Source organism: Oxyura jamaicensis, chromosome 2, assembly GCF_011077185.1.
Source record: "Oxyura jamaicensis isolate SHBP4307 breed ruddy duck chromosome 2, BPBGC_Ojam_1.0, whole genome shotgun sequence".
Lineage (NCBI taxonomy): Eukaryota > Metazoa > Chordata > Aves > Anseriformes > Anatidae > Oxyura > Oxyura jamaicensis.
This window is the reverse complement of record NC_048894.1, coordinates 69,473,608-69,483,319: the sequence shown is the minus strand read 5'-3', so window position 1 is coordinate 69,483,319 and position 9,712 is coordinate 69,473,608.

Here is a 9,712-nt window from a genome sequence, read left to right as displayed (position 1 = left end):
ACAAAAGCTACCCTGACCCCAACTCAAAATTTGCTTCTTGCCTCCACCAGGGCCAAATGTAACGGTAATGAAAATGGTGATTTGTACCAGCTGCTTCTTCATCACTTGACTAAAAGCAGGTGAGCAAGGTGAGCAAGCCGGGACAGCCCTAAAGGCAAGGGAGCGCTGGGTTAACCCCATTAGCTTCGCTTTGCAAGTCCCCCCTGCCTCCCCAGGCAAACCGCCTGCCCAGGCTCAGTTGTGCCCTGTAGCCTTGAAATTATGCCTCATCTCTACCAGCACGTAAACCAGTCACCTGCTATACGTTCAGGCACAGGATGAACCCAGTGCTCTGAGCTCAGCCAAGCTAGGGGGAGGAGGCATCTAAGAGCAGATGCAATTAAGGGCATGTTAGCATGTAAAATCATCACGGTTCCCACCCAAAGCCTATGGCAAAGCTGAGCAGGAGCAGGACTAGGCTGGTCCTGGGGTGCTGTGGTTGTTGTCCCATAATGTGCACAGAAATGGGGGAGGTTCCCCAAAACCCAGGGGGAGGTGGCTGTGGGACCTGGAGGGAAAGCTGGGCTGTAGGTACATCTGGGCTGGAGAACTAGCTCACTGTGTTGGCACAGGCAGGATCTCGTGTCTGACTGATGCTGCAGTCAGCAAAATGTGATACTGCACCCTCTTATACACAGCCCCCAGCCCTAGCGATGCCTCTGCAGAATAACCTGTTGCATCTCAAATCTAGCTAACTGTCTGGGCAGCAAAGAGCTGTTTTCAAGGCTAAAGTGCCTGAACTTTTCCTCTCAGAGAGTGAGGAAAATGAATGAGGGATTAACTGTGAAAAATGTATGTGTATGTAGAAACAGAGCTGTTATTCAATATCGTGCAACGTCTTCCTATTTGAGGAGCTGCCTGACCCTTCAGATAGATAAGCTTTTGGCTGTGATGGGATGGCTGTGGCAAGGGATAATACAAGGCTTTCAACAGCAGTGGGACAAGAAAGTCACCAGTGGTACAGATGCTGCAGTGTTTTATCATCAGTATTTTGCAGAACTCTCCATAAACTAAGCTGCTGTCCTACTTGCCTAAAGTCACGGGTAATTATCTTCATATCCAATATAAATTAGCAAGATGTGGGTGTCACTGATACTGGGACAGTGTAACTTGCATCATTTCTGGCATTCAGTGATCTGCAAAATAATTCTCACTACATGCAGAAAACGATTACAGCAGGAAAAGGGGAAGATGTATGATTAAAAGAGATGGGTGGAACTGCCAGCATCAAAATTGTGCTGAATCATCTTCCCTATATTTTACATTTTACACTTAGGCTATTTCCCCCCCCACTGGCTATCCTTGGGGTCAACTGAAGATCCCACAGTTATATAGTTTCATGTGCCACCAAAGCACATGATAACATTTACTTCTTTTTTTTTTTTTCATATTACTCAGAACTTATGCAGTCCAAACGACTGTCGCACAAATCAGAAAACTGAAATGAGTCCCATGGAGATGCTCACAAGTGTGAAAACTGCATGCAAAAAGGGAAGCGGGGCCTTTATTCTTAATTACTTCTTATTTAACTCAAATATCTAGCAATCAGTTGGACGAAAATCTCTCTTTGTTTAACATTAAACAGCTGCTGTTCCATTAATGCCTGAGTAAGATACTAATCTAAGTTCCCCAAGGAAGACCTCCAGCAAGAAAAATCTGAAATATCAGATCTTAAAATCTATGACTTTTTTCTTCCATAAGAGGTGGGAGGAAGGAGGTAGGGGACTCAGGAACATTTTCCTTTCTGAAGCTTTAAGGGGTTTGCACAGTCACACACCCTTCAAATTCAGAATTCCTGGCTGGGGGCTTCCACTTTTCACAGCCAAATGTAGCAACAAGCTGTATGGATGCACAAACTTCCCAACCAGAGTGCAGGGGTACACCCATCATGGAGTTACTGCTCCAGGTGTTAGCTGATGCTGTCAGATTTGTGGACCAGCAAACATCCCTTCATAAGAAATGGACCTGAAGCATCATCCTGGACCAGGGCTCCCCTGCGTGTTAGCAGTCGTGAAACCTGAGGCAGAGCCTTTGACTTTAAGGCTCCTGTTCCTGGTGTAAATCTCACTGTCTGTCAAGAAGAGAGAGAACTGTCCAAGCCATGACAGCATTAGTCAGGTTACACTACTGTCTTGGCTGACAGTGGGGTAAAACAACCATCATTTAGTCCAGTGCAAATGTTATCCTCATTAAGCCTGTGCCAAGAGATTTGCTAGTTCAGCTAATCTGAATTGGCTGTGGGTATCCAAATGCAAAATAAGCACTTTCCCCTCTTTAATTATAGTCTTTATGTTTCATGATTTAGGTTGCTCCTGTCATTGTTTGCAAGAGAGGATGGGGTTGCATAACAGTGTGTAACACGATACAGCTGCAGACGGAGCTGCTCAACCAGTGCAAGCCCAAATAGAAAACAGCTTCTTCTGTTAACCAGCAGCTGAACAGCAGGGAAATCTCACCCATCCCTTTCCACTGGTAGGGGCAAGGGAAGTCCTGTGGGCCATCCCTTTGCCCTGTTTATATCCAGTTTATTGCAGCCACCAGCATCTTGGCAAGATTCGACAGAATTCTCTCTGGTGGGTCCTGACTAAGAGACGAAGACAAACTGGTTCTGTTCAGAGCATTGTTTTTGATGGGAGTGTTGGCATGTTTATTTTAAGAAAATGGGAAACTCACCCCAACTATTTCACTTTTCATTCACCAAGTGTCAAACCTTGTAGGTCTCCCTCAAGCAAAAATGCAACCTGTGTCAGCAGGACTGTTGGGTTTGTCCTTTTTTTTTTTTTTTTTTTTTTTTTTAACAAGGCCTGTAGGATCCAGTCCAGCAACTCTTCAGCCATCATGTTCAGGTCCAGGATTAGTCTGTACTTGACCGGATTCTCATTCTTCTGAGGCATATTCTGTGCAAAGAAGATAAAGTGCTATACCAAACAAGCATAAATGCTTGCTTTATACACTTGTGGGGCCTACGTGAGCTTCTGAGATCAGAGCCTGGGACCATATTTTCTTCTTGCATTCTTCAACACAGTTCCTCTGAAGTCACTGCTACCAGATAAGCTATGTAGCATAGCACAACCTTATGTGGCCACTTGGACTGAGTGGCTTATTTTTAGCTCAAACCTCTACCTTAAGAGATGCCTGCTCTAATAATGCAGTACAGCATTTGGGGTACAAGGGTAACTTTCCCTACAGAACATGCTTGCTTGATACATGATTAAACTGAAACAATATAAAATCATACAACCGCTTTCAAGTGTCACAGACTTCTGCGGACGTTCAGATTAGTTTGTCTGGCACATTGCATCCTCAGGAATGTTTTAAGGAATGAAGCTGCATAGCTGTAAAAAATTTTTAAAATCAGTGCAACTACTGGGGTAAAAGCTACACTGCCACTTACTGGCTTCACTGTTCTACCCAAAACAGAAATTTTAAGTATGTTGACTTATCCTGGAATATGAGGTGCAGGATTTGTCAAATGAAATGAACAGCTGCACATGCTCTTGGCTGTGCAGAAACAGACTGGGGAATGTAGAAGCTGATGAGTGATACTAGATACGGAAAGACCACCTGAAAACCCCATGGGTGCCAATTCACGGTTACAGAAGTGTGACCTATAAAACCTCACACATGGCTCAGTGTTGCACTGACCTGTAATGGCAGCTTACAAAAAGCAACTCGCCTAACAGAGCAGTTTTTCACCTGGTGCATGCCCAAACCTGATCCAAGCACATCCCATAGTGCCTTGGCTACCAGATGTGGATTGCTATTAAACCAACTGCTGCCTACATTAGTCAGGAACATTGCTTACTAAGTATGTTCAGACTTCAGGTTGTCTTGCACCCAGCTATTATCTGATCTTAAAAAGCTACCCAGCATTCCCCTGCCATTGAAGACAATGCAGATGGCTCCACATCAGGATTGCAGCTTTCTGCAGATTGGGTTGATCTGCAGCACATCATTCTCAGTTCAGGCAGTGAGAGAGGAGATGGAGAACACAAAAAAGAATCTAAAACACAGCCAGCTAAACACATGACTTCTATACCAGTTCAGTTTCCTTGGGACTTTCCCAGCATTTTTACCCCAACTGTTTGCAATAGCGAAAAAAATGTTGAGATTCAACATTTCTTTTTCTGGCCCAGGCATCTTAATAGCTCTTCAGCCTGACTGCAAAACTGCATAAACAAAGATGAAATTCTGGCCCGTGCAAATCATGGCAAAACTCCCACTGATCTGAATGAAGCCAGACTTTCACCCCCACCTTCCACAATGTACAAACCCAGATTTAAAATACATTTTAAAAATAGAGCTCTAAAACTGTTCTTTCCAGAACTAGATAGAAGAGGGAACATCAAAGAGTGCAGCCTTGCTGTTTTTATTAAACTCTCACCAAGTTTGGCTAACTATGATGAAACAACAACGGTTGTGATCCCGCATTCTCATTGAGATTGTTATCAAAATTAGCAAAAGCAGTTAAGTCAAAAGAGTGAGAAAACTGTGAATGAAGTTCAGCTCCAGCTGCTGGAACTTTCCTCCAGTACTGCTTGTTTGTCTGCCTAACTGCAATTCATCTTTCATTTTCCCCTGTCACTTATGGCCTCCAGTCCTCAGTAGGATGCTAGATTCCTTGGCAAAGAGATGCAGGCTGTGTCGGTACCATTCTTCATGCTCCGCTGATCATTAACTCATCTGCAAAATTCCTTCCAGATATCTTACTTCTTCCCTTCTGCTGCTGCAATACAGCAGTGTACCTCCAGACAGTTTTTAAGATTTTCTTTTCGTGGAGAAAACCATAGGAACTTCACAACATGTGATAAGCACCAGGCTTTCCAGAGAGCCCATGCTGTTTGAGGAAATGCTTTTGAGGGAGCAGCAGGCTGTACCTTGCCCATAGATAAGCAGCAGCAAGCAGTTCAGCAGTGAACTGCATGGTCTCCACTTGGTAAGAAACGTAATCCCTCTAAGTCAACAAGGCAGGCAGGGCACCGATAGCTTTCTCAGAACAGAAGAACAGAACAGACATTATTACACCTCTGGTAATAAACTAGCAGAAGTTGACAGCACGTCTCCGTTACCACAGTAAAGCCTTTCACAAATACAGCCGTCTGCATTCTCTCCAAGTGTTTGGTAAATCCAGTGTCTCCCCAACAATGTTCTGGAGGTCTCTTGTGGTCTGCAGAAAGCTGATGGAGTTCAGTGGATGCACTGTTGTTTTCTTTCTTTGTTCACCCTCTGAACAGTTAAAGAAATTAGGAAAGGCAAGTACTTTCCTAACAGGATTTAAGCAGGATGAGATGTGGCAGAAGCAAGTGGTGCTAAGGAAGAGTTTTGAAGTGAGTGAGGGGAAAAGGAAGAGACACATTATACCACCAGGAGTGATGAAGAGATCTGTCCAGACTTTCTCTACAGAGATTTGTTCCATGCTATGAAATTGCTGGAAAAAAGCTCTGAGCTAAGACGGTTTCTTTCACCGAATGCACAAAAACCATGCTGTCACAGTGCTCATAGAGACAGTCAGCCATAAGAGGGCAGCAGGTATCTAACACATACAGAAAAGCGTCCCTGTTTGATAAAGGATGTCCCAACAAGCTAAACTCATTGGGCAAAGCAAGAGAAGAGGTATTAAAAAAACTCTGTTAAATCTCCCCTTAAAGAAGCACTGTTAGCCAAGCACCTACCCACAGGCAGTACAGCCACATACCATCTTATGCCAGGAAGAAAAGTGTTGTAATGTCTCATCCTGAATGAGCCACCCTCCATCCTGCCCAGCTTTTATCCTGGAGATATATGAAAGAATTACAGTTCTGGCAAACTTCCTGACTTAACAGCTGAATGGAAGTCCTTTGTGAAATATGCATTCCATGGCTTGCCATCAGCCTCACGTAATGAAAATAGAAAAGGAGGGGAAAAAAAGGCCCTGAAACATACAAGCCAGGACACTTGTGACTGCACTGAGGAGCCATGAAAGCCAACCCTGCCACCTCGACATGGACCTCATGTCTCTGCACAACCCAGTCCTCAGGTCGACTGCCTGACTGCAGAGCAGCGATGTGCCCAAAGCCCTGTATTGGCACAGCGTCCCGAAAGCAAGAAGAAGCATTTTCTGTGGGGGAAAAGACAGCTCGGCCGCTCCTGCCTCTGCTGAGCACTTCAGCAGGAGACAAAGCCTCATGCTGACGCAGGACGGGCAGCGCCTTTCCATCTTGCTGGTCTGGAGGTGAAGTCTCATGCTGTGAGCGTATGACCCAGGGTGGAAATAAAACGGGACTGGCAAGCCACCAGCCACTCTGCTCCCATCACCAAGAGCAACTTAGGCTCACACTGCCAACATTTTTAGGCAGCGAGATCTGAGGAGAAGTCAGAGCCTCAACGCACAACACGATGCGAGTGATTTCAAGTGACACACACCCAGAGGGATCTTCTCGGGGCTGAATCCAGAGGCCAGCCGTGCTTTGTGCCAGGGACAAAATGTGCACATATTCCTGGGGACATGCCGGCTGGCCAGCCAAGGCCACACACTGCTGCCCACAGTGCCGCTGGTGCTTCCCATCCCGTCCCCACCATGCGGCCAGCAGCAGGCCAGGCGGCATCTCCTTCCACAGCCCCAGATCCCGTGTCCAAAGGGAAACCTCTCCTCCCCCAGCCACGAAAAAAAGCTGGCCACTCTCATGTGGTGTTTCTTCCCTCTCCAGACAGAACTGAGGCTGCGATGGCTGCAGCCGATGGGCTGGTGAAAGCCCTGTGTGGAGAGCAGCTCGTGCCTGGCAGGCACCCAGCCATCCTCCACAGGAGGGCACAGGAGGAGACAACATGGCCAGCGGGCAGGGCCCTGCCTGTCCCACAGCCCCTGAGGGGCTGGAGCAGATTTCCCAGAGAAGTTGTGGATGCCCCAACATTGGAAGCATTCAAACTTGGTTTGGACAGGGCTTTGAGCAACCTGGCCTGGTGGAAGATGACCCTGCCTGTAGCAGGCGGGTTGGACTAGGTGATCTCTGTGGGTCCCTTCCAGCCCAAACCATTCTGTGATCCCATGATTTATGGAGGACAAGTCTATTATGCCTGCTTGCTTTTGTGTCAGCTTTGTCCTTTAACTTAAATAGCTCCTCTTCCTCCTTAGCGTTAACCTCCAGGATGTATTTATAGAGAGCGATCATATCCCTTTCTCAGCCTTCATGGTGCTGGGCTGAATAAGCCAAGCTCTTTGCATCTACTTTTATAACACCAGCTCTCCAATGCCCTAATCCTCCTGCAGCCTTTCTTTGCACCTGTTCCAGTGTGAATCAATCTTTTTTGAACGTGAATGACCATAACTGCCCAGCATTGTGCAGATGGCATGTCACATTGCTTTTTACAACAGAATTAGTATTTCCCTCTCTCAAGCACAGATATTTGCATCAGGCAGCCAGGGATTTCACTTGGCTCTTTCCTACCATGACGTGCTGGGGCAAAATATCACTTGCTTACAATGGTAATGAAGCATGAGATAAACCCAGAAGCATCATAGTTAAACAACTACAAAAATTATTTGGGAGCAATTCTGTGGACAAAATTTTTAAATGTTCAAGAGCCAGACAAAAAAAAAAAAAAAAAAAAAAAAAAAAAAAAAAATCTTTTTCTGTGACAATCTTACACTTAAAAACTGTCAAATTTAATATGGAAAAAATAATTGTGGAAGGCTGTGTGGAAAAGGAGTGTCATGAAAACTGTTCACAGATGGTAAAATTATTCTTACAATGGTAGAGTGAAGTAAGATGTGTGCTATAAAGAGCAAATGATGGCCACTGTCCCACATGCCTTTTGCAGCACCCCTGTGTGCCTGTGTCACTGTTCCAGCGTTGCTGCTGTGCTTCTTTATCTTCCAGCACCCCTTCTGACACCCACCATGATCACTCCCAGCATTGCCATCTTTGATCCCTTCACTCGTCAACTGGTGAAAGGAGCCAGTTTTCTCTCCGTACATGTTAGATCCTGAACATGTAAGTACCGTTACTTATAGCAACTCCTGGGCTTCTTTGTGCTCCAGTTCTCTGTGGTGACCAGCTTTGGGTCCCAGCCACAGCCCAGATACATCATGCTGGAGCTCATATCACATCTGTCCAGACAGCTCCGTTCCTTTCCAGCCCCCCAAATACCAGATGCCTGCACTGATAAAGGAGGATGACTGTTCCACAAGTTTTCAGCTGCTTTCTTTTTTAATATCCACTAGGATGTTTCAAATGGCTGGAGAAGCCCTGCAATGTATGGACCTCTTACTGCAGCAGAGATGGGAAAGAGATGGGAAAGGAACTTCAACGAGCTTCCTTGAGAGCTCCCTGCCCTAGGAAATGATCTTAGTGACACCAAAAACGCTTAAAGGTAATAACACAAAGCCACAGATCTTCAGGCCCTTCAGTTGCATCAACCCAAGCATTTCTCTACCATTTGTTTTCAGTGCTGGATGGATCTTTTTTGTTTGCAGAAGGTGACCCTAGGGGAGTGCACGCTGACCTGCTGAGAGGATGCCATGCGGTGGTCCATGCCCAGCCCGCCCCGCTTCTGGTCACTAGGGGCCACTCTCAGAGCTGCTGAGGTGAGGCCAGCAGCTGTGTCTTGTCACTGTCCTCCCCTCCCACCCCTGCCTGCTGCCCTGCTCGCTGGAGCTGAGCTGGGAACCAGCAGGGAGAGCTGGGAGGGAGGCACGGTCAGCTGGCAGGGAAGAGGAGCAAGGCTGGTGCTGAGTGGGGAGGGTGGGGAAGGAGGGGAGCTGAGGCTGGGAGAGGAAGAAGAACAACATGCTGCTGCAAGTCCTTCCCCCACGATGACTGGAGAGAAGAAAGCTGATTGCTGACGAGGAAGATTAGGAGGCCCTCCCTTGCCCGTGCCAGCCCATCCCTGCAGAAAACTGCTGCCTCGGTCCTGCCCTGAGACCCGTGGTGGAGCAGAGAGCTGGACCAGGGGCGTGGGAATGAGGGGGGCCTTTGGCTTGCTTGAACACAGGTGGGGCGCAGGCGTTGTACAACCAGGTGTCATCTTCCTGCAAATTCCAGGCGGAGGTAGCAGCCCCAGGGCCTTCAGCAAGGGAGGATCAATCAGGAAGAAAGAAAACGGCAGAAAAGGAGGAGGTGCTGGGGAAAGCAGAGAGCAAGTGAGGCCAAGATAGGCCCTTGCCCTCAGCGCATCCCAGCAGACAATTCTGAGACACTCGCCTTAATATAGCACCATCTGCCCAGCTATTTTCTCCTCTGGCTCACGTACAGTGATCTCCACATTACAATCAGCATGGCTGGCATACTTGAGCTAGCTGCAGCCTAGTGAGGTCAGGCAGGGAGCAGTCGCTGCGTATACACAGTGGCGAGGACTTCAGCCCCAGCTCTCCAGGTCCCTGAGCATTTTTTGCCAAAGCCTGTGCCGTTCCCTCTCCCCTGCTTTGACCCATACTGGCTAGGTCAGCCAACATGTGCTGCCCTGCTCTGATCGCAAAGCAGTCTGGTCCTTAGAGAGGGTGGATTTGTGCAGCAGGGGCTGGTTGGTACCTCGGATAAAAGAACAAAAAAAGTACACATGGGAACTGAGCTGAGAAACAGTTTGGCAGGTCTCATGTTTTTGTCCCAAGTCCCATTAGTTTGTATTTTTCATCACACCTTAGAGACAAGAGCTTCGCTCTTCTGCACCAATATCATCTTGCAAAAGAAGCAAGTAA